This window comes from Eubalaena glacialis, chromosome 6, assembly GCF_028564815.1.
Source record: "Eubalaena glacialis isolate mEubGla1 chromosome 6, mEubGla1.1.hap2.+ XY, whole genome shotgun sequence".
Classification (NCBI taxonomy): domain Eukaryota; kingdom Metazoa; phylum Chordata; class Mammalia; order Artiodactyla; family Balaenidae; genus Eubalaena; species Eubalaena glacialis.
This window is the reverse complement of record NC_083721.1, coordinates 152,574,828-152,600,003: the sequence shown is the minus strand read 5'-3', so window position 1 is coordinate 152,600,003 and position 25,176 is coordinate 152,574,828. Positions and strand designations below refer to the sequence as shown.

Here is a 25,176-nt window from a genome sequence, read left to right as displayed (position 1 = left end):
AGTCCTTATATGGACTTTTCTGGCTGTTGTCATGGCAACTGTCAACTGTCATGGTGCTGGTGGGAGTGTCACTTAGCTAATGTAATGAGCGTATAATGAGGATCAAGACCCACTGGAAGTCAAATTCTCTGCCATCTTGGGTCCAGCAGGTTCCAACCAGTTCTTGTTTTTTCCTCTTTGTAGCTTCCTCCTTAAACTTAAGTAAGAGTAATTGGTTTCCATTCGAGGGAGGGGCAGGGGTATGATTCTGTGGCAAGAGCCTTGGTAACAAAGGCATTGTGAGAGATTGACTTATGGATTTTTAAAAAAATGCTAGAAAAGGGCATTATTGGAACGATTGGGAGAAATTTTGTATAAAAGCAATGTCAGCTATTATTGTATCACATTTAAATTTATTTGGTTTTATCATGATATAAGTAGAAAGGAGAGAGTCCTTGTTCTTAGAAGGTACAAGATTTGGTGGTCAAGAGTCACGACGACTGCAACTTTCACATTGTCCAGCAAAAACAAAACTATATTTATACGTAGAAAGAAAAAGACAAAAGTGGCAAAAGATTAACAATTGGTAAATGGAAAGTGATGGGATGAACGTGTTCATCGTACCGATTTTTCAACTTATCTGAAAGTTTTGAATTTTTTCAAATGAAAATTTGGAGGGAAGATTCTATGTTTTAAAAATAAACAACCACAAAAAAGAACTTCAAGAGGAGAAGAAACCCCTTCCTGAAAGCAGGAGAATCTTAGGAATGCTAATCAGAGTTTGACTTATCTCCTCAGAGATACACAAAATGGAAACCCAAGGTGAAAGGAGCAGCGATTCTTTAAAACTGCATTTCATGAATATCAAGACTAGAAAAAGGAGGGCACACTGACATAAGACTCATGTGTCAGGTGGACCTAGTTTTAATTGGGCAGCATGGAGATCATGGCTTGGCTCCTTACTAATTATGTAACCTCTCTATCCCACAGTTTTCTCAAATGAACATGGGGGTAATAATAGTTCGTACCACAAAGGGGTTTCATGAGGATTAATTTAGATAACATGTATTACTCAGCCATAAAAAGGAACAAAATAGTGCCATTTGCAGAGATGTGGATGGACCTAGAGACTGTCATACAGAGTGAAGTAAGTCAGAAAGAGAAAAACAAATACCATATGGTACCGCTTCTATGTGGAACCTAGAAAAATGGTACAGATTAACTTATTTGCAAAGCAGAAATACAGACACAGTTGTAGAGAACAAACTTACAGATACCAAGGGGGGAAGGGTGGGTGGGATGAACTGGGAGATTGGGATTGACATATATACACTATTGATACCATGTATAAAAGAGATAACTAATGAGAACCTACTGTATAGCACAGGGAACTCTAGTCAGTGCCCTGTGGTGACCTAAATGGGAAGGAAATCCAAAAAGGAGGGGATATATGTATATATATAACTGATTCACTTTGCTGTACAGCAGGAACTAGAACAACATTGTAAAGCAGCTATACTCCAATAAAAATTAAAAACAAAAAAAACTTAAAGCTTCGGTTGCATGAAAAACTCTCAGCAAGAGTTACTGTTACCACCACTTCTGCTACTACTACTGTTATTGTTATCATTATCATCATTTTATATCTTGTCTTCTCTCTGCTAGGGCAATGTGGAGGCTACAAGTGTTACCCTCCCCTTAATGCAATGAAGGGAATAATTCTGATGGTGGCTAACATTTCTACTACATGCAAGGCGGTGAACCAAATGCTTTACTTTAAAAATAAAGAGGAATTTTGCCCCAGGGTGGGTCATACCTGGAGTCTCCCCATATCTACTTTGAATAATTTAGATGATGAGATTTGGGACTTTAAAGCTGATGCTATTTAGATGAGATTTTGGATTCTGAATTGATGCTATAATGGGTTGAGACTTTGGGGAATGTTGGAGTAGAATAAATATATTTTGCATGGTGATGAATATAAATCTTTAGGGGCCATAAGGTAGGTTGTAGTTGGCTAAAAGATGCCCCCCAAATATCTAGGTCCTAATTCCTAGAACCCATGAATGTTACTTTTAGGAAAAAGAGACTTTGCAGATGGGACTGAGTTAAGGATCTTGAGATGGAGAGATTATCCTGAATAATCTTTGTGATCCTCAAAGTAGGAGGCAGAGGGGCAGTTGACACAGAAGAGGAGAAGGCATTATGTCTACTGAGTTAGAGCTTGGGGTGATGTGGCTACAAGTCAAGGAATGCTGGCCGCCACCAGAAGCTGGAAGCATCAGGGAATGGATTCTTCCCTAGAGCCTTTGGAGGAGATACGGGCCTGCCAACAGACTGATTTAGGTCCAGAAAGACTGACTCAAAATTATGGCCTCCAGAATTATAAGAGACATGTGCTTTTTTTAAACCACAAAGTTGTTGGTAATTTGTTCAGCAACCATAGGAAACCAATACAGTAGAGTAAGTGGGAAACAGAACTCGAAGTCCATTCTATCTGACTCCCCATTACACTGGGTTAAGGACTTTTGCTGCAACTAAGTACCTGGTTTAGCTCTGAGTTTCCAGGTAGCCAGAGGAAGATAAATAATGTCGTTACAAAATGGTAATTATCTAATACAGTGAAGGATGACTGGTTATTGACAGAGATAAACTTTTTCAAATTTCAGCATTTTTAGAAGGTCCTGTGAAAGGGTTACCATACAGCATAAGGGATAATATCTTTTAAATTTCACCTTATGCTTGAAGCTAAAGAGGTCCCAGTGAATGGAGTTATATGTTAAATCTAACAGCTAATTATAATTTTGTTAGATATTTTGGGCTTTTGTCCCCATTTTTGTTCTCATAAACAATGTGGAATTGAAAAGAATGTTTTGCATCAATGCATTTATCTCTTTTGGATAAATTCCTAGAGGTGAAATTAATGGGGTTAAAGGATTCTCAACTTGTCATCTGAATTCAGTTCATGGTCTACATCATTGAAAGGGCCATTGCATAACATAATGAGCAATGTCTTTAAAATGACAAAAAAAGTTGGTTACATCTGTCCAATGCGTGTTGCATCTGTGTCTACAGCATCAAAAACAAACCATGCAGAGCCGTCCAGTGGGGAAGGTAGCAGCTCCAGGAGGCTAAGTTGCCTTCTCCTCGTTTATCCATCATTGATCTTGGTCATAAAGGCACCTAATGGGACCAGTGGCTCAGTCATTTTGCTCCCTGGTAAGAGCCCAGCCCACCAGATAAACAGGATACTATTTCTTGGTCAAAAAATGAGTATTTAAAAAAACCTGCTTATTTACAGCTCCTATAATATTTTCTTGGCAATAGTACACTACTTTTCTATGACATGGTACCCTGCATTTTTTTTGTTTTGTTTTCCATTAAAAATATAACTGTGCAAAAATATATGTATAATATTGTTTCTTCATTGAGGCACTGTTTGTTATAGCAAAAATATATAAATATATACATAAATAAATGAATAAATAAAAAACCTACAAGGAACCTAAAAATCCATCACACAAAGGCTGATTAAATAAATACGGTACATCAATACAAAACAAAGAAATAATCTACAAATCCTGATAAAAATGATGCCAAATAAGGTACAAACTTCCAGTTATAAAATAAATCCTGGGGTGTATAGCATGGTGATTATAGTTAATAACACTGCATTATACATTTAAAAGTTGCTAAGAGAATAGATCTTAAAAGTTCTCTTCCCAAGAAAAAATATTGTGTCACTATTTGCAGAGGACATGATACTATATATAGAAAACCCTAAAGTCTCCACCAAAGAACTGTTGCAGGATACAAGATTAACATAGAGAAATCTGTTGTATTTCTATATACTAAAAATGAACTAGCAGAAAGAGAAAGCAAGAAAACAAACCAGTTTAAAATCGCATCAAAAAGAATAAAACACCCAGGAATAAACTTAACCAAGGAGGTTATAGACCTATACTCTGAAAACTATACTCTGATGAAGGAAATTGAAGATGATACAAAGAAATGGAAAGATATCCTGTGTTAATGGATTGGAAGAATTAATATTGTTAAAATATCCATGTTAAACAAATCAATCTACATATTTAATGCAATCTCTATCAAAATACCCATGACACTTTTCACTGAACTAGAACAAATAGTCTTAAAATTCCTATAGAGCCACAAAAGACCCTGAATAGCCAAAGCAATCTTGAGAAAAAAGAACAAAGCTGGAGATATCATGCTCCCTGACTTCAGACTATACTATAAAGCTACAGCAATCAAAACACTATGGTACTGGCACAAAAACGGACACATAGCTCAGTAGAACAGAGTAGAGAGCCCAGAAATAAACCCATGTGCCTATGGTCAACTAATCTGCATCAAAGGAGGCAAGAAGATACAATGAAGAAAAGACAGTCTCTTCAATAAGTGGTGCTGGGAAACTGGACAGCTACATGTAAAAAATGAGATTAGAACATTTTCTCACAGGATAAACAAACAAACAAAAAAACCCCGAATGGATTAAAGACCTAAATGTAAGACCAGAAACCATAAAAATCCTAGAAGAGAACATAGAAAGAACACTCTTTGACATAAACTGTAGCTATATATATATATATATTTTTTTGATCTGTCTCCTAAGGCAAAAGGAATAAAAACAAAAGTAAACAAATGGGACCTAATCAAACTTAAAAGCATTTGCACAGTGAAAGAAACCATTAACAGAATGAGAAGACAACCTACTGAATTGGAGAAGATATTTGCAAATGATATGACCATTAAGGGGTAAATATTCAACACATAAAAACAGCTCATACAACTCAACATCAAAAAAACAAACAACTCAATTAAAACAGGGAAGACTTGAATAGACATTTTGCCGAAGAAGATACATAGATGGCCAACAGGCACATGAAAAGATGCTCAACACCAGGGAAATGCAAATCAAAACCACAGTGAGATATCACCACACACCTGTTAGATAGCTGTTGTCAAAAAATAAATAATAAATGTTGGCAAGGATTTAGAGAAGAGGAACCTTAGTACATTGTTGGTGGGAATGTAAATTGGTGCAGGCACTATGGAAAACAGTATGGAGGTTCCTCATATAACTAAAAATAGAACTACCAGATGGTAGTGGAATCTACCAGCAATTCCACTCCTGGGTATATATCTGAAGAAAATGAAAACACTAATTTGAAAGGCTACATGCACCCCAGTGTTCACAGCAGCATTATTTACAATAGCCAAGATATGGAAACAATCTACGTGTCCATCAACACTTGCATAAAGGATGGATAAATAAAATGTGGTATATGTATAGACAGTGGAATATTACTCAGCCATAAAAAAGAATGAAATCTTGCCTTTTCCAACAACAGAGATGGACATGGAGGGTATTATGCATAGTGAAGTAAGTCAGAGAAAGACAAATACTGTGTGTTTTCACTTGTATGTGAAATCTAAAAAATTAAACAAATGAGTATAATAAAACAGAAACAGTGTCACAGACACAGAAAACAAACTGTTGACAGTGGGGAGAGGGGTGAGGGAAGAGGCAAAATAGGGAAAGGGGATTAAGAGGTAACAAACTACTAGGTATTAAAAAAAATAAGATACAACGATGTAATGGACAGCACAGGGAATATAGCCAATATTTTATAATAACTTTGCATGGAGTATAATCTATTAAAATATAGAATCACTACATTATATACCTGAAACTAATATAATACTGTAAATCAACTAGTTGTAACTATACGTGATGATGGATGTTAACTAGACTTGGAACAATTTTTTGCAATATATACAAATATCAAATCAATGTTGTATACCTGAAATAATATGTTACACATCAATTATATATATATTTTTTTTAATTAATTTATTTATTTTTGGCTGCATTGGGTCTTCATTGCTGTGCGCAGGCTTTCTCTAGTTGCAGCGAGCCGGGGCTACTCTTCTTTGTGATGCGTGGGCTTCTCATTGCGGTGGCTTCTCTTGTTGAGGAGCTCGGTCTCTAGGCATGCTGGCTTCAGTAGTTGTAGTACTTGGGCTCAGTAGTTGTGGCTCACAGGCTCTAGAGCGGAGGCTCAGTAGTCGTGGTGCAGGGGCTTTTAGTTGCTCCACAGCATGTGGGATCTTCCCGGACCAGGGCTCGAACCTGTGTCCCCTCCATTGGCAGGCGGATTCTTAACCACTGTGCCACCAGGGAAGCCCCCATCAATTATATTTTAATAAAAGGTTTCAAAAGATATATTAAGTGAAAAACGTACATATACGATCTCATCTGTGTAAAACAAAACAGAAGGATACACACACACACACACACATACCCTTGTATAGTTAAAATGTTATGGAAGAACATATAAAAAATGGATAATAGTCTTTACTTTAGAGTATGGTTCTGGAGCTGATGGTATGGAGAATTTTTACTTTTTATCTTATACTCTTCTCTACTATTGCAATTTTTGCCATGAGCATGAGGATAATAATAACTAGGTAATAAAAAAAGGGACTGGCCTGTAGGTACTGACTGATAAGCTATTTTCTATTAGGAGCTACAGGGACTACAAAAGTATGTAAGACATGGTGTCTCTTCTGACCATCTGAGTCATCCTAAAAAGTCACTTAAACTTTCTGAATCTCAGCAAAGGCTACAGGACACACCCTAGGCCTGAAGTTAGACAAAACCAGGGTCAACTTTCAGTTTTGGTACCAGCTGGGGGATCTTGAGCAAACAGAGTAACTGCTTGCAGTCTCAGTTTCCTCAACTATCAATAAGAATAAAACCTATTTCATGGGTTTCTGATGTGGTTCTAACAGTGCCTTTCTCACAGCAGATGCTTCACAAAATACTATTGACTCCAAACATACCTTCAAAGGGATCGGAATCAAGGTCAGATTTCCCAAGGGTTCTATGGAATACTAGGCATCTGTGAGTGGCACCAAATAAATGAATATTCTGCAGTTATGTAAATCTGAGAAATGGACTCATTGAGAATTACAATGGTCATCAGCCTACGTAAGATTCTGAGAAATTACAGCAAAGTAACCTGTTAACTCAGAATTTCCCAAACATACCTGGTCACCCTGCCAAAGGTCTCCCATGTCCCATAGTTTTTATAGTATAACCACCCACAGAATATGATACTTGGTCAATTCAGATCTAATTAAAGAACATTTAATACTACCTCTACTGCTGCTATTACTCTTACTTTCCCCAAATATTCTGAAGGAATATAGGTGACAAGTTTTGCAAATGAGAATTCTATTTGCACTGGATCCTTCTCAAGCCAAATAATATTACCATACAGAAACACCCACCACCACCAAATATTTATTGCAGGAAGAGATGAAAAAATTAATAATCCATAGCTATCACAAAGGATCATTTTGTTTAATGAAAGAAATGCCCCTTGATTAAAACATTCATGCCTATAAATAGACTGCAACAAATGGGCTATTATTATGTTTGAATTTTCTCCTCTCCTATTTCCTCATCCTCAGGCACCACTTTCATTTTTGAAAAAATCATTAATAACGTGACCCTTAAAGGCCTTGAAAACCTTATACAGTGGTAATTCAAAGAAAGGGCTTTGGAGTTAGACATACCTAAGCTTGTCAGACTTTGACATTCAACAACTTACTAGATACTAATTAATGCTAGTAACTTACTACTTATTAGTTTTAGGATTTTTAGGGTATGTTACTCAGCTCTGAGCCTCAGCTTCTTCATCTATAAAATGGGCATAATACTACTCATTTTTCATGGAAAATGTTCTTTAATTAATCTGAATTTAGCAAATATCATATTCTGTGGGTGGTTATGCTATGAAAACTACTGGGCAAGGGAGACCTTTGGCAGGGGGACCAGGTATGTTTGGGAAATTCTGAGTTAACGGATTACTTTGCTGTGGATTGTTTTCAAAAATGGCTCCCATGATCCCCTGCCTTGTATTGTTCCTGCTTTTTCCCCAGGTAACCTGAAAACTCCTCCCACCAAGAAGTGGGGTCTGTTTCCCCACCCCTCGGATCTAGGCTGGCCTTGGGCTTTGCTTTGACCATAGATGAGGGAGAAGTTACGTTACGCCAGTTCTAAGCCTAGGCCTTTTCAGGAGTCAGTACACGCTCTGGCCTCTGCTCGTGGGCTCTCCCCAGCCACCGTAGGGACAGTCCCTGGCTAGCCTACTGGCTAATGAGTGATCCTGTGAAGGAGAGGCCCGCTGTCCCAGCCTAGAGCCAGCCACACTCCCAACATGTGAGAAAGCCCAGCCAGATCGTCAGAGCCACCGCCCTGACCTGCGGCTGACAACAGACTCATGGGAGAACCCAGCTAACACCAGAAGGGCTACCCAGGTGCTCATGAACTTGTAAGCAATAAATGCCACCGAGTCTGGGGACACCGTTATGTAGCAAAAGCTAGCTGATACGCATGACCGTTTTAACCGTTTAAAAAGCTAACATATTTATGTTAATCATCACAAGGCCTGATTGATGTTTAACAGATTTATACCAACAACTGTTAGAAGAGTAAACTTCTTAAAGTCTCATCGAAACCTCATTCAAGAATGTTGTGATGGCTCAGTGCTGAAGGACATTAGCAGTTACATTAACAGTAGAAACCAAATTATTTAATTCTACCTGTTGACCGTGATCATCAATAATGTTCCAAATTGTTATGGGATCCTCCCAGTAGCCCAGGAAAACCAATACATAGATGAAAGATATCCATCCAATGCCAGGGCCAAATCTGAATAATACATCTAAATACTGTTTGCTCCCATATCCCTGGTGCCTATGGCTCAGTGGCCAGCATGAAGTCAGTGCTCTGTCTGTGTAGCCCGACAGCCAGGAGCAGGGGCTCAGGAGTCAGACTGTCTGAGACGGAACCCCAGTTCTGTCCAGGACTTCGCCTGACTCAGTCTCCTCATTTGTAAATGAGGATAAAAGCAATAGTTACTTCTATTTGTAGTGAGGATGGAGATTATTTAGGCAAAGCAGTTAAAATAGTACCTGGCACAAAGTCAGTGCACAATAGATGTTAGTTATTTCTCTTTGTTGAGTGATTTCTGCTTGAAACCTACTTTTGGAGAAGGAGCCTGTGTGGTTGTTCTGGACATTTGTGTTATAGCCGTCCTAGTGCTAGCCGGTTCTGCCAGGCTTCAGAAACTAGCATGCAGACACAGAGACAAATATCAAAGAGACAACTACAGGGAAACCAAAGTTTCTAGAGATTCAGTGAAGCATTTAAATGTCATGTTTTAACAATCGTGATGAAACAGAACTGAAATAAATAATGTTTTATTAATTCAGGAGCTACTGCCAGCATATAGTTACTCTGAGATTCTCACCTATTGTTTGTCTGTAAAAGGTTCCCATCAAATGAAACCTGCTCTCCATTACAGACACCTGAAGGTAGAACCCCGAGGGACTGTTTTCTTCAATTTCAGGTTGGCCATTCACCCATCAGCAAGCCTGCCCAGACCTGTGACTTCACATAAATTGTCACCGAATAATCCAGGCTGATAACCTGGGGCTGACACCTGAACCCTGATTTCAATTTAAGGTGAACAGAGAACTCGTGTGCATTCAGATTATCCTTCCTTCTAGAACCTCATAATTTTTCCTTTCCAGAATGACTGTCTGTCAAACCAAGTAGAATTGCTACCCCTCCAATCTGTTAGCAAAAACCAAGTGGTGTATAAATCATCTTCAATCTTCACGTGATTTGCCTTTGATTTCAGACTTAGAGTCTTCATTCTAAGTACCCTACTTTCAGATTTCATCTTCTCAGTGATCACATGGGGGATCATGCAATATGTAACGTTTCCTCATTAATTTTATCCTGTGATACATGTTTTTCAAAAAACTTAAGTCCTCTACTGTGTAGCACAGGGAACTCTACTCAATACTCTGTAATAACCTACGTGGGAAAAGAATCTGAAAAAGAATAGATATACGAATATGTATAATTAAATTACTTTGCTGTACACCTGAAACTAACACAACATTGTGAATCAACTATACTCCAATATAAAATTTAAAATTTTTTTAAATAAATAAATATGCTAATCTGCGTTAAAAAAACTTAAGTCCTCCTTAAAGAAGAAGATAGAATGGAAAAAACAACCAATATCCGTAAAGTCATACGAAGAACTTGCTTGGATATTACTGATGACAATTTAATTCTAACAGAAAGCTCATCAGACAGGCCACCTCCTGTTTATGAAATTACGCCAGTGGGTTAATGAAGCAGTGCTTTTTAGATCAGTGGGTTGGATCTAGTCTAGAATTGTTCTTATCTCTTCCTGTTCTCCACCTGAGTCCTTTATCTTCTCAGTTAAACATAGGTTTCTCCCCCAAAACTTCCTTTTACGTAAGGAAACTCAACAAAACAAAAAACGGAAATCAGAACTGAGATCTCCATATTACGTAGTTCACCGAAGTTCCATAGGGAAATGTAGGGCCCTGTGTTGGCTTGGTTTTCCTCTGGGAATCACCCAGAAAAATTAACAGCCATCCAGGGAGTTAGTTTTTGTCAACAACAAACCAAATGAAAACTTTCCAAACTCATTTAATTGTCTGCAGGATGCAGTAAGACTTCCCCATCTCCTCGCTCAGACATAAGATGCCAATGTAAATGAAATGGAATTTGTGTTCTCCATCTTAGCATTTACTCTATCTTGGGGAGCCAACCAGCCAGCTAACATAAGTTAAAAAGGTAAGAATCAGTCCAGGAAAAGATAAGAAAGTCAAGCAGAGAAGAGAAAGGCACTCCCAGAAAAAGATAACAAATTCCCATTTTGTCTCCTCTAAATACTTGCACAATTTAAAAAATGTAAACCATCACAATATTAAACTGCAGTCACAAACTTCATTGCCTATAGGACAGTTTCAGGAATTGTGACCAAACTGCTATTGCATTAAACCAAGATTTATACGTATTCAGCTGAAATAATGATTGGTCAGGTGACAGTGTGTTCTTTTTACCCCACCTGCGGCTTTTTGCTTTGCACAGGGTCTTAGGATGTGAGAATGGGAGGGATGTGAGTCTGGGCTGGTCTCCCAAGTCCCTGACGTAGAAACAGTTGATCTAAGCATGAGGGGGGACACCGCTCCCCCCCTCCACACAGCAAGCACTTCTTTCCTTTTTACCCTTTCCACCTCAGCAGTTCCTAAAGTAACAGGTGGGAGTGTGGACAGGGTAGAGCAAATGCCCAGGCGTGGGTGGGTGTGAGCATCCCCAGGGCTGTCTTGGGGCCAATGACACAGCAGGTGCTCAGGACCTCTTTGCTCAGTGAAGGGCTAAACGGCTGAAAACAAAGCGGAAGTTTCTCAAGAAGCTAAGAGCCTGATGGGGTGCAGACTTCCCCCGCTTTCATCTAGATGGCAACCCATGTGGAAACGCAGGAAGAGAGAGAGCACCATTAAGTGTGACCTGCTTCTCTTGCAGTCGGGCTCAGAATAAAAACAGGTAGCTTTTCACACTGAGGAAAGGGAGACCACAGCGACCAATTCAAGAAAACCAGCCTCTAACACATATATATGGAATCTAAAAAAAAAAAGGTTCTGAAGAACTTAGAGGCAGGACAGGAATAAAGACGCAGATGTAGAGAACGGACTTGAGGACACGGGGAGGGGGAAAGGTAAGCTGTGACAAAGTGAGAGAGTGGCATGGACATATATACACGACCAAAGGTGAAATAGATAGCTAGTGGGAAGCAGCTGCATAGCACAGGGAGATCAGCTCGGTGCTTTGTGACCCCCTAGAGGGGTGGGATAGGGAGGGTGGGAGGGAGACGCAAGAGGGAGGGGTTATGGGGATATATGTATACATATAACTGATTCACTTTGTTATAAAGCAGAAACTAACACATCATTGTAAAGCAATTATACTCCAATAAAGACGTTAAAAAAAAAAAAAAAAGAAAACCAGCATCTAGCAAGATCAGGAGGACGACAGCCAAGCACGGCCACAGTCGCAGGAGGTCGGGCCCTGGGAGGGCTCACTGTGTTCAACACGTCGAGATGGGGCCCAGTCTCCCAGACACACTGTCATCAAGCCTGTGACATTGGCCTGGCCTACGAGTTTCAGAAACACAAAGTCAAAGCATGAAGGTAAAATATTTATGGGGAAGCAGTGACAGACAGAGACTGAATCTGTACCAACTGTATTTTTCACTTTAAATTTGCAGCATTGCCCTCTTTGCCTGTACCGTTGTCTCATCTAATCATCGACCCTGGGGAAGATGAAGGGTCTCTGAGTCTACGAGGCCTCCTGGTACTCCAAGGCAGGGAATTCCCCGGAATCGAGGCAACCTTGGCAGGACTGAGACACCGAGCTCTCTCCAGCTGCAAAAACAGATGGCACTCATCCCGTGATGGGGAAACCGAGGCCTTGACCACAGGAAGAGCTGACTCTTTTAGTATCCACGTAGTAGACTCTTATCTCTTTGGGGATCCAGGTAGATCTGTTCCAGCAGATCAGCAATTATATATGGCATGGGCTGTGCTTGCCTTTCTGTAGGCAGAAGTAGGAGAGAGTGATTGAAAAGTCTACTCTAAGCAGGGATGATTGGGGTGGTTTGGAAAAGGTCATTATTCTCTGTTGATGCTGGCAGATATTCCCTGATGAGACTTGACTTTTCCCCCAGCACAATAAAGCAGCAAGCACCCTTCCTTCTGTGGTCCTTTATTTAAAATGTATGTCTGTGGAAACTACCTAAATGTCCATCAACAGATGAATGGATAAAGAAGATGTGGTACATATATACAATGGAATACTACTCAGGATCAAAAAGAATGAAATAATGCCATTTGCAGCAACATGGATGGACCTAGAGATTATCATACTAAGTGAAGTAAGTCAGACCAAGACAAATATCATATGATATCACTTATATGGGGAATCTAAAATATGACACAAATGAACTTATCTACAAAACAGAAATAGAATCATGGACATAGAGAACAGACTGGTGGTTGCCAAGGGGGAGGGGGTTGTGGGAGGGATGGATTGGGAGTTTGGGATTAGCAGATGCAAACTATTATATATAGGATGGATAAACAACAAGGTCCTACTGTATAGCACAGAGAACTATATTCAATATCCTGTTATAAATCATAACGGAAAACAATATATATATAAAAAGAATGTATGTATGTATAACTGAATCACTTTGCTATACAGCAGTAATTAACACAACATTGTAAATCAATGATACTTCAATAAAAAAATAAAATAAAATAAATAAAAATAAAACATATGTCTGTTATCCTCTGCAGGGGAGAATTACTCTTATCTGCTGACCTGAGAAGGGCAGATGCCTGGGTATCTGTTTGTGGACATATTTTTAAAGACCTCTTTCCTCTTAATCTATCACAAAACTTCCATGTTATGTCTTCCCAGGTGACCTGGGGTACCTGAGCCTCTTTCTGCGATGACCAGGATGGAAGCTTCAATGAGGTGTCTCTACAGTGTTAACACCCAGACAGGCACCCTTCCCGAGACCGCTTTGGGAATGTCTCCTTGTTTGGAGGCTCTGCCCCGTGGCCACAAGGTGATACACCTGCGAGAGGGTAGAGGAGCCAAGGGCTAATGTTTGATTAGTCAGACTCTGGATTCTCTCAACCCCAGTTCTCGCTTTGATCTACCTCCTGGGTCCCAGGTCATTTTCCAGCCCTTATTATCACCAGCACCAGAGGCAAGGCAGAGGAAATGAAAGCAGATGAAATTCAAATGAATCAATTCTGCCACTTGTTAGCAGCTCAGCTCGCAAGTATACAAGGGGGAGAAGGCTGCAGCTCTTCTGTGGGTTCCCATTCTCTGTGCTATTCCCGTCCCCCTTGCTGCCAGGCAATATTGAGTGGGAAGGATGGAGATGATCTGTGGGATGACAGAAGAAAGGCAGGGGGAACGCCCACTCCAAAAGCAACTTCTTCAAAGAAAAGGGAAAGGGTGTCACACAGAGTAGCCTGAATTTTATTAAACAAGCTCATGTTTGGACTCATCTTATCCCCTCAGAACTAGAGGAAAAGGGGTGCTGAGACCATATTGAGAGCAATTATAATACAGAAGATGCACGGATTGTCATAGCAACAAAAAGAAAGTATTCTGAAAAGATTATGGCAAGGACCACAAAAGCAGAAACAAGTAAGGACTGTATGAAAACCTTAAAGGATAATGAAAGGAAAGCAAAACACAGTAAGACCTTTAACCCTGCTATCACCCACACAGGTAGGATGGCAGGAGAGGGCAGGGAATGTCCTCTTCTCTCTGAGCTTATGTAAGAGGAAGGGATTGGACTCTGGTTCCCAATGTCCTGTCCTGCTCTGCAGTGGACCCTGTGATGTGCCACCCACACGGCCCTGCAGTGGAGGTCTTGTCCCAGCTACTGGGATGCCGACGGACAGGTTCCCCCTTGGGAACTGTGCCCATGGCAGAGTGACTTTGCCTTCCAGGAAGAGCCTACATCCAATGACTGACCAACGTAGGAGAGAAAGTCCTGGCCACGGCGGCCCAATCTGAGCAGCTATGGGGCTGGCTGAGGCTGCTGCAGGGCCTGCATCACAGTTAAACTTCTTCCTCTCTCCAGCCCATCCCATCTCGTCCACAAATGTTGAGCCCAAAAGCACTTCTTAATAAACCTCTTGGGTATAGAGTCCCATTTCCAGAGTCTTCTCCCCTGAAAGCTCAACAAGTGATCATCCTGCCTGGGATGTACAGCTGATCATTTTTTTCTGAGCTAAAAGATTTACTTTTGTTTATGATATTGGTGTATGCAGGAGAAGCTATAAAGCACATAAAAGAAGAAATATAAGTTGGGGAGATGGGGGATGCAGGAGAGAAAAAAGCTATGCATGAGTGAAATGCAAACAGGATAACGAGATTGGCCTTCAAATTGAAAATTAAAAGAAGCAGGTGAAGTGACCCTAAGGAAAAGGGAACACTAAGAAGTCACAGCTACATCATTCAGCAAATGTTATGGCACCCAGATCAGGTCCAAGCTTTGCAGGGAACAGCGAAGGGGTCAAGCGTGGCGTTCACCTGGTGAAGGCAAGGGGTAGAGTCTGTGTGGCTCCTACACCACAGATGAGTCCATTAATGGGAAAGTGACCATTTGGGGCCAAACCTAAGAACATGGTATTTTCTATCTGGGGGAAGTTTTGGCAATACAGCCATAAGAGAATGTTTGCCACCAGATAAAGATGTCATAACAGAGAGACTGGACTAAATTATCAGTAAATCTGGACATACTCCCCCCCCAAATGGCATTAGACACAGTCTTTAGACCCTACGTCTGAGGAGGGTAAGGCAGGAAACAGGTCAATGAATGGAGACGCATGAAACCATGGTCTTCTTGAATTGTACTACAGGAAGTTTTAATCAATTGAACGGCAATTAAGATATGGCCAAAAAACAGCATAGTATGTAGCTATTTTTAAAAACAAGATGAATACACACACATATATGCACAAACACACACACAGAAGTATATATATATATGTATATATATATGTATATATATATAAAGTCTACCACATCTTAATATTAAGAGAAAAAAGCCAGTTGTATTCCATTTAATAAGCAAATACATATTTGGCATCAGGTACTCCATCTGATAATTTCACAATCACTAACATTTAACATGCATAATCACCTCTGGAGGAATTTACAATTGCTGTCCCCATTTTCCAGGTAAAGAAATTGACGCCCAGAGACGTTAATTTGCCCAAGATCACAGAGTTAGTAACTGGTTAAGGTAGTATTTGAACTGGTGTAGAATTCACGCTAGCTACTTCTTTCTCTCTCTCTCTCTCAATCTGTGTGTGTGTGTGTGTGTGTGTGTGTGTGTGTGTGTGCTCTGTCTCTCTCTTATCTCCAGATTGACGCTGGCCCTTGCAAAGAGGAAGTATAGTGACTCCGCCTGACAGCTGTATGATATTCTAGGGTTTACCAGGTGCCTTGACGGAGGGGTGCTGTCATCAAAGTGCTTCAGAAAATTGTCAGCACTCCTTGAGGGAGGAGGAGGGCTACACCTCCCCATCCTCTTTGCAGTTAGTTGTGGCCATGTGATCACTTTGGTGAATGAATTCTGAGCAGAACTTTGGTGAGAATTAAGGACCCTTTTAATCCCCTCCTCCATCTTCCTGGGTCAATAAGTAACTGGGAAAAGCAGATCCTGTTACTGATACATACTGGACACATAGCATGAATGAGAAATAAACTTTTGTCCTTATTTATTTATTTTTTTGCTGCACCACGTGGCTTGTGGGATCTTAGTTCCCTGACCAGGGATTGAACCTGCGCCCCTGGCAGTGAAAGCTCAGAGTCCTAACCACTGGACTGCCAGGGAATTCCCCAACTTTTGTCCTTTTAAGCCACTGAGATCTGGGGATCATTTATTAATGCAGCGTTACCAAGCTCAGCCTCACCATTGTAAATTGCTTATCCTCCTTCTACAGATAAAGAAACTAAGGTTCAGAGAAGCTTAATGATTTGTCCATGGACACAGGCTAGTAAGATGAGAAGCCCTTTGACAAGCAGAGACTCAGGAGAGGAATCATTTTAGGAAGCGCACACATACACACACACACACACACACACACACACACACACTCCAGCAAAGTCAAGAAAGCAAAAGAGTACATTTGAGCCACTGTAAATATTCCAGTGTGGGGAATGGAGAGCTGCTGACAGGGAAAATCAGAGTTCTGAATTCCACATGAATATCAAGTTCATTCTGAACTAAATATGTTTATAGTAAGTCAGTAAGAAAGCTGGAGCAAAGGACTGGAAATTGTCAGAAAAGAGATAGAAAACTGTCAACATGGATGCAGCACACATCATGCTCAAGGCCAGGACACCATCAAGATTTTCCTACCAACTCACCCAATTCCTGACACTGCCTGGTCTTTTAAATGGCACGTAGAATGATTCTCTGACTTGATGCCGTGGGAACCAGCTCCACTGACCAGTTCCAAGCAACCTGCTTTCACCTTTGGTTCCTTGGCCACTATCAGAAAATGCAAAGCCTTCACAGAGAGGGCTGGAACTTTCCCAACTTTATTTTTTAAAATGTTGGGGGGGAGCTCCTAAGGAAATTGTTCATCCAGCCACGATCCCTCTGAATAACTGAGGCAAACTGTCTAAATTGGCTGATTCACCAGCAGAAATGGGACAAGGCCACGGCAGGCGCTTCAGCTAGAAGGATCCTGAGAAAATACTGAGAGGAACAAGCCATGTGGGCAGAGGATCAGCCTCTGTCAGACTTCACCATGCCTGACACTCAGAAAACAGCCCAAAGAGCCGGCACCAAGATTTGTCTGGCGAAGTGTCGTAAGGTAAGAACAGAGGTTTATTCCCCAGAAATTCTATGGCAGGTATTTTAGGAAAAGTGAGCATCCCAACTCTGTAAAATAAGCAGCAGGATACAAAACGGAAGCCTGAGCGGCTTCTCTCTTGGCCCAGAAGAACTGATGACCACTGGGCTGGGCAGGGTGGTAGAAGCAACCGGCTTGAAGCAGGCAGGATTTTATGAATGCAGTCTGGGATGCATTCACTGCTTCAACAGGCAGAGACCTACGGCACCCGTGAGTCCACATAGCCACAGCCCATCCACGTTGGACCAGACCTTTGAAAATGGCTGCGCTTTCATTCCTGATCTGCATTCTACAAACCCTGGGGGGAGCCCTGCCAGGAACCTCCTTGCTCCTTGGGGATCCAACTCCCGGGATACTCTTGTCACTCCCCTTCTTCATGTTTCTAGATCTTGCTAGAGCTTCTGCTGGGTCCCCAGGAACGGAGGTGCTGCAAGTGCTCAAATCTGGCTTTGCCAGCGGTTAGAGGGTCCAGCTGCTGTCTGTGCTACAACTTACCCAACAGATGAGATGGCTGTGATGCTAATGCCACCCTGTGTCAAGCCAGTGTCTGCCATGCCCCTATTATAGGTGTGGCCTGAACTGCTGTCCCCTTCTTGGATGGGCCAAGGGAAGCCTCAGAGCCTCCTGAGTTTCCCTTTCCCAGATCCTGACCTTTCCGAAGCTCCTCCCATTTCCCAGAGGTGTGGCTGCCTCCTCAGCGTGCCTAGGAACTAAGCATGACTAGAATATAAAAAAGATCTCCCGAACTCAGCTGCCCAGGTTTAACTGGTACAGAAAGAAAAATGCAGCCAGAATTGTTTTAGTGTGCCGCTCTTCGTACATGCTGCAGAACGCCTGTGTAAAGAAACACAGGGTGTCAATTAGGAAATCTCAGATTTTGCATTGTTTGGGGTAAACACAATGGAAAAGGGAAATAGGAGATAATTGATGTAGAAGGAGGAAAAACAGCAAGCTTTTGATGCTGACATTCTGTGGGCGGACACCACATGCAACTGCAATGGAAGGGGAGACCCACCCCTCTGGGGTAACGATGCCCCCGGTGTGAGTATCCTGAGTGGGGGCAGTGCACGGGCCCAGGGGTGCTTTAGAGTGAACAATGCCACCACCAAAGGGGGTGTCTGCTTTTTCTCCAGGCTGGGGACTGTCTTTCCAGAGGCAATCGGCCAGGAAGCGTGTTTTCCCATCTCAAGGACAGGACTTCCTGGGGGAAAATAAATAGCTCTTCTTCACCATCAGGGAAAAAAGCAAAAGGAAATTTCGTCATGCAGTAAACCAGGTGACGAGAGAGCCACCAAAGAAGTTCTCTTCTGCAGGTGACATGTGTGTATGCACTGGGAGGGGAGCAAAGGAGAAAGAGGAGGCATTTAGAGTCTGCAAGGGGAAGGTGGTGATACCTGGATACAGGTAATGTCCAGAGGGATCTAAATTTTAGGTAGCATGTGAGAAAAACAAAATGAACGTAAAATAAATGGGTTGAACAAAGAGGAAGGAGTGGTTACAAAACTTTTGCCAAGTCCCGAGTGAGAAGGGATTCAGTATTAACTGTATAACTTGGCTATGGTGTAAAATGGGTGTGGTTAACTGCTAACTCTGGTAAACACATTGCACAGACTGGTTTATTAAATGAATCATTTTGTTTACATTTTCAAGAGCCTTTGCCCATTTCAGAAATACTTTTGTTTATACCAGGTTCGTCAGCCATCTGGCTTCTACTCTAGTATCAGACGGTGATTGACATTAATGATAATATAGTGATGACAATGATGATTATAATTGTGGTGGCTGACAGTTATTTAGCCCTTACTTTGGACCAGATGCTCTATACACATTGCATCATCCTATCCCACCCTCAGAGCTACCCAGAGAGGTGGGAACCACTGTCTTCCCTTTCATAGATGAAGGAATGAAAGCTCAGAAAAGCTTGCTGAGTCAGTGACACAGCCTGGATTTTGACCCATATCTGCCAGTTCATAATCTTGTGTTCATCAACATTATGGAATATCATCTCTTGCTGAGTGGAATTGATGCGGTTTACATCTATTCTTGCCTATTAGATTGTGAGGAAGAGAGATTTCACGTGCTACCATGTTCTCGTAAGTACATTTAATTCAGCCTTCGTTTTCAAATTGCTCTCCCTGTTATAACTACATATTCAATATTACATGTTTTTAACCATAAAATCAACACCTATAATTATGTTTGTTAACACAATTTACTGTGATCTCAGATTACCTGTTGAAAAGAACTTCAATAAACACAAAAGAACAATAAAAAGAACAAGTAAATGCCAATGAGAACAGAAACTATATATTACTATCTCACCTTCCAATCTTTCCCTACTTCTTTCTCACTCCCTTAAAAGCTATTTTTTTAAAAGCCTGATCTAGACCACAGTATTTAAATTGTCTTGTGTAGCATGTAAGTGACAAAAACACATTTTTGAGAGAACAAAAGAACAGATTTTCTCTTATCTGTCCAATGTTACCTCTGGGTTTTAGCTTCTAAAAGAAAACTCGATGATTAATAATGAAATAGGAAAGATAAAGTCATCTTTCTAGATTAGGATACTTGTCTGAAATAGTTGGAAATCTGTGTTTTGAGATATGCAAAAATAGGTTCTCTCTCTGGGCTGGAACATACTTTGATTCTTTTGATCACAATGAAATAAAAGTTCTTGGAGACCAAGAAGGAGAAGCCGGCTATAGTTTCCTCTACCAAATGCAAAGCCCAAAGAATGTTTGCATATTACCCATAGGCTTTTGGCAGGCATTCGCTTTGAAGGTGTAAAAGGTCAATTGTTTGAACAGCTCTGAGCAGTGGAGTAGAAACTGCACTTTTGTGAGTTGAGGTGAGAGAGGCTTAAGGAAACTACAGAAGTACCTTATGTGTGTGTGACATTTCTGGGATAACCTTCCAGCAAACGGATAAAATGTGAAATCCTACGTCCCAGACCCATTGGGAAATTTACAAACTCTGCCCATGGCATTAGACTTCGTCCAGGAGAAATTCCCACCAGAACTTCTTTTTATTTATTTGAGAAATAAAGACATAGTCAATCCCTAAATTAAGAAGACATACATTCCAAAATGCAACTTAGCAGGATTCTTAAACATAGAAACTTCAAAAAGAGCATTTATGCATGTCATTTTTTTCTCCATGAATATTTTTACTAGGAAAGTTCTTGAAACTTTGGGACAAGAGCCACAATTTATTGATACCTTTGGACTCATATAAGAAGAAAAAAAATTGAAATGGCAAGAACCAGGAGATTCAGATTCCTATGGAAACGACCTAAGGCTCCCCCATCAATTTCAGTTAATACTAAAGCTCTGTGCATCCTTTTCTCAATTTAAAAAAATGGACTATTTAAGCATATTTGATATTTCCTCCATAAAATAATAAAGCAGAATAAAAGGAGTGTTCTGGGGTGCTAGTTCAGATAGAAGAGTTGGTAGAAGCCTCTCCAAGGAGGTAACTTTTGAGCAGAGAAATGATTCATGAAGCTGGTGGGGGGAACAGTGTTCCAGGCAGAAGGAACAGCATGTGCTAAGACCCTGAGACACCCTCAGCTTCTTTGAGGAAGAGTGAGAAGCCCAGTAAGTGGGCAGGGGAAGGGTGGTAGTAAGAGGTTTAGGGAGGTCAGGAGGGGCCAGACCTCGGAGGTCCTCACAGAACATGGAGGGGGCTGGGGTTTATTTTAAGCATGATAAAAAGCCATTGGAGGATTTTACACAGAGAAGCAAGATGGTCTGATTTATTCATTAGAAAAGTCACGCTGGCTGTTGTGATTGCACCAAGGCCGCCACCTGCCATCATCTCTCCTACAGAAACCTACAATACCACAGAATGTCCATCCTCAAGGACTTTGTGCCTTCCTGTTTAGATGTTTGATGACTGAATGAATACGCCAATGAATGGTTCTAGTTGTCCAGATTTTGGCTACCCAAGGCCAAGAATCCAGTGTTATCCCATATTCATTAAAATCTTTTCTCATCAAATCTATTTGGACTTGTTATAGGCCAGCAGACACGTTGTCAACAGAAAGTCCACCCAAATATTTATGGAAGAGGAATTCTAGTTTTCACTTTGTTTCTAAGGGGGAGATAAGAAAAATATACATTTTTCTCATGACCAATCAGTGATGGAGCGAGAATGAGAATCCATGCTCCCTGACCCCTAGACTAGTGTCATTCATAGTCTACTCCAACACCTTACCCAGCTCGTACTTTATACCGTGATTCTGAGTGGCAAACATTTCCGTTCTACATGTGAATCCAGGGCAGTGCCTACAATGAAGCCTAGACCGCCACCTTCCAAAACCACGCTTCTAGCCCACTGTTCACAGCAGTGTACAATTTGGAAATGAAGCAGACCAAGGACTGACATAGGGTTGCTACATTTTGCCTAGCCTGTCACCACCATTATTTCCTAAAAGTGACATGTTCACCATGAAAATAAGAAGGGCAACACTTAAGAGTTAGAGCTTAGCCTTTCTAAGAAACAACCATGAAAGCATTTTATATCACTTTATTTTTTAAAATATAATTATATTTTTGAATTTAAATGCAGAAAAATTAAAATAACTTTCCTGTATGCTTTGTATATAATTATTAATTGTCAGTCTCAGTACCTGTAGATATGTACATATAATATATATGCATATATATTCGACAAGGTAAGGAAAAATATTCCATTTAACTTTATTTTTATCCTTATCATTATCAAACCTCCAGTTTCATTTCTGTTTGGCAAAAATGGAAACAACCCTCACTGGGGCTTCTTCACACAGCTTGGAATATTCTGGGTAAACAAAGAAGTTGAGGATTAATTGTTTCCATGCCACTAGCTGCTTTTCTGACCATCTCTCTCTCTGGAGCGCCAGGAAGGCGGTGGGTAGTTGGCAGATTGTGTAACTGGCTGAAGGTGGCAAATGCTGAAAGAAGGGGGATGTGGTACCCAGAGCCACTGCAAAGACCCAGCCAGACTCACAGCCCCGTCAGTCTGTCAGCTGCAAGTTACTGATCATGGTATCACATTGCAGACCTGACTGTGAGAATCTCTGGCTTTGTTTCCAGGCTATACCTGAAAGTCTCCATTTATTTTAAGAAAATGACACAAGTTTCTACCTGAATGGTATCTACCAACCTATTACTTACATGCAATTGAAATCAGGGAAGAACTCTGTACATAAGACATTCTCCTACAGTACACAGAAAACATACACAACACACCATTAAAGAGAAGAATTCTTGTCCTTTTTGCTTGTGGTACCTCAGGGTGCTTCCAATTATTTCAAGTCAAGTCATGGAACATCAACACAATAGCCAATATAAAACTACTTTGAACCCATTTAAGTTCTATTTAAGCACATGCTATTTGAGAAATAGTCAGGAGGGCCAATGAATAGGACTCAGTCCATGTTGACACTCAGGTCAAACCTGGTGACTCTTCACTGAGAAAGGAAATATGGAAGGAGCAGATAAGAAAGGAGCAAATTTGAGTTCATTTTTATAAATGCTCAGTTTGAAGTACTTGTGGGACTTCCAGGTTGTGAGGTCTGGTACGCATTTATAAATCCACCTAGTTATTTAAAAATGTTTATTATATACATTTACTGAATGTCAAACTCTGTGCGAGGTATGATGGGTAAGAAAGAACGTGGGCGCTGCTTCCGCAATGAACCTGGATTTTAACAGCAATAATTTCTGAGGTAACTGATAGCATGTTTTTACTCTTTAAGAAAACTTGTTTTAAAATATACCATTCATTTGGAAATTTTAAAGATCATCCTTCATTCTTTTTTTATGAGAAAACAGAAATAGAAGCCAAGTGCTGTAATTTGCATAATACTTTACTTTTCTTTTTTTGATCTAGCTACATTAGTCAAGAGCTTACATTTAATTTTGGTCCATTTAATTTCATCTTAATGTTTTTCGTTCATCAGTACATGTGTTTGCTTTTGTCCTGTGAGAGCATGACAACATATATTGACCAAATGTGCATAATTAACCTGTTGAATTGGAGATATTTAACGTCGCACAGACTTCAGAAAAATCTCCATCAATTAACTTTGGGATATGGTAAACGTCATAGCCACATTTCTGATGGTGCTGCACCATTAATTCAAAAACTAACTCAATCTAACCTCTCCTGTAAAATGCAGAGTATGCTTGCTCTAAAAATTCAAGTGGTTTACATGACTTCTCTCAAATCATGGAGTTGACTTAGTTCAGAACCCCCTCAACAGCAGATCTATTTGTTTCTTTGTTATTTATTATTACTTGTTATGTACCGTCTACAGAAGGCCAGGGGTTGAGACTGGGTCTCCTGCAGCCTGTTTAACTTTCTGATGTGGTGCACAACCCAGGAACAAGGAATTCAGTGGAGAAGGGTGAGTGTCACTCACCAAGTCACGTGGCTGTGTTTAGAAAACGGCTTTGGCACTAGCAGAGTTCATCCACCTTTATATCTGAAATCAGGTGGGAAAGCATTCCATAGGGAAGGCATCGTACTACAGGACACAGAAAACATACATCCAAACTAGAAAATGACGAGAGGAGGATTCTTTTCCTTTCTGCTTAGGAAATCCCAGGCTGTTTCCAATTATTTCAAGTCAAGTCATGGGACATCAACACCAGAGCCCATATAAACTACTCTGAATCCATTTTAAATTGTATTTGAGCACATGGTCTCCTATAAATAGTCAGGAGGGATGATGGGTAGAACTTGGTCTAGGCTGACACCCAGGTGTCAGACCCAGTGATTCTTCACTAAGAAGGTTGAGAAGGATGCTATCCAAGGACTGAAACAGGGATGGGGACATTCTCAGGGAGATGGTGGCCGAGACCTCACAGGGCTTATGACATCATAGAAGGAAGAGCAGCCAGAGAGACGCAAACCAGGAAGAAAGACTGAGGGCGCTGCTCCCACCCACCCCACACCAGGGGACCAGGACCACTGGGTTCTTCTCCCTGCTGTGTTACAGCCTGGAATCAGGTATGGAACAGGCAAGCACTCACTAGTAGGTCTGAGTATCCACCCCACCCCATGGAGCTGCCCCATTTCCTAAGACTGCCCCTCAAAACCACCCCAGGCAGCTGAGAAAAACCTTAATAGAAGGAGACTTTCATTGTACTGTGGCTCAAATCTGGTGCCAAGTTTTTCTCCCCATCTACAAATTCCACAATCCCCCTTCCATGTAGATGGGCTTTCATCTCACACAGGTACGTCTAAAGACACAGCACTGCAGTTACTGCTTGAAATGAAAACTTTAGCCTAAGAGAAATAAAAGACAGTGTAACCTCAGTTTTAGACAATTCACATTCTTTTTTTGGTGTTGTTTTTTAAGTTATGACTTCTAGGAAAAAAATGAAAGCAACCTATGAACACTGATTTTTTTTTTTTTTTTTTGATTTGACATATGTGCAGAAATGATGGCTCACCACAACACATCTTTGTTTGGACAATTCAGGAGTGATCGCTAAGGTTTGTTTCACATGGCAACATCGACAGATGCTGAGGCTAGAATTGGAATCCCAAGTGCTATGAGGCTGGGTGAGTGGACCTTTTGGACAGTGAGTAACTAGCCCACCTCCCACCCAGCATCCTCACCTCACCTCAAGTGCAGCTTGCTATTCTCCCAATACCACACTGAACTCTTTATGTGGATTGTTGCTTTCCACTCTCCTAACCTAATGAGGTAGTTACTATGATTATCTCTATTTTATGCTCAGGGAAACTGAGATACACAGAGGTCAAATAACTTGCCCAAGGTCATATAGTTAGCTACTATGGCTGGGAATCCATACCCGGACTCATGAT

General features: G+C 40.8%; 1 protein-coding gene across 7 annotated transcripts in view; it reads right to left on the bottom strand.

The window, feature by feature from the left end:
- The window catches only part of LRRC3B (leucine rich repeat containing 3B), a 99,708-nt gene that overhangs the window by 12,715 nt on the left and 61,817 nt on the right, over positions 1-25,176 (bottom strand). The window lies entirely within an intron of this gene.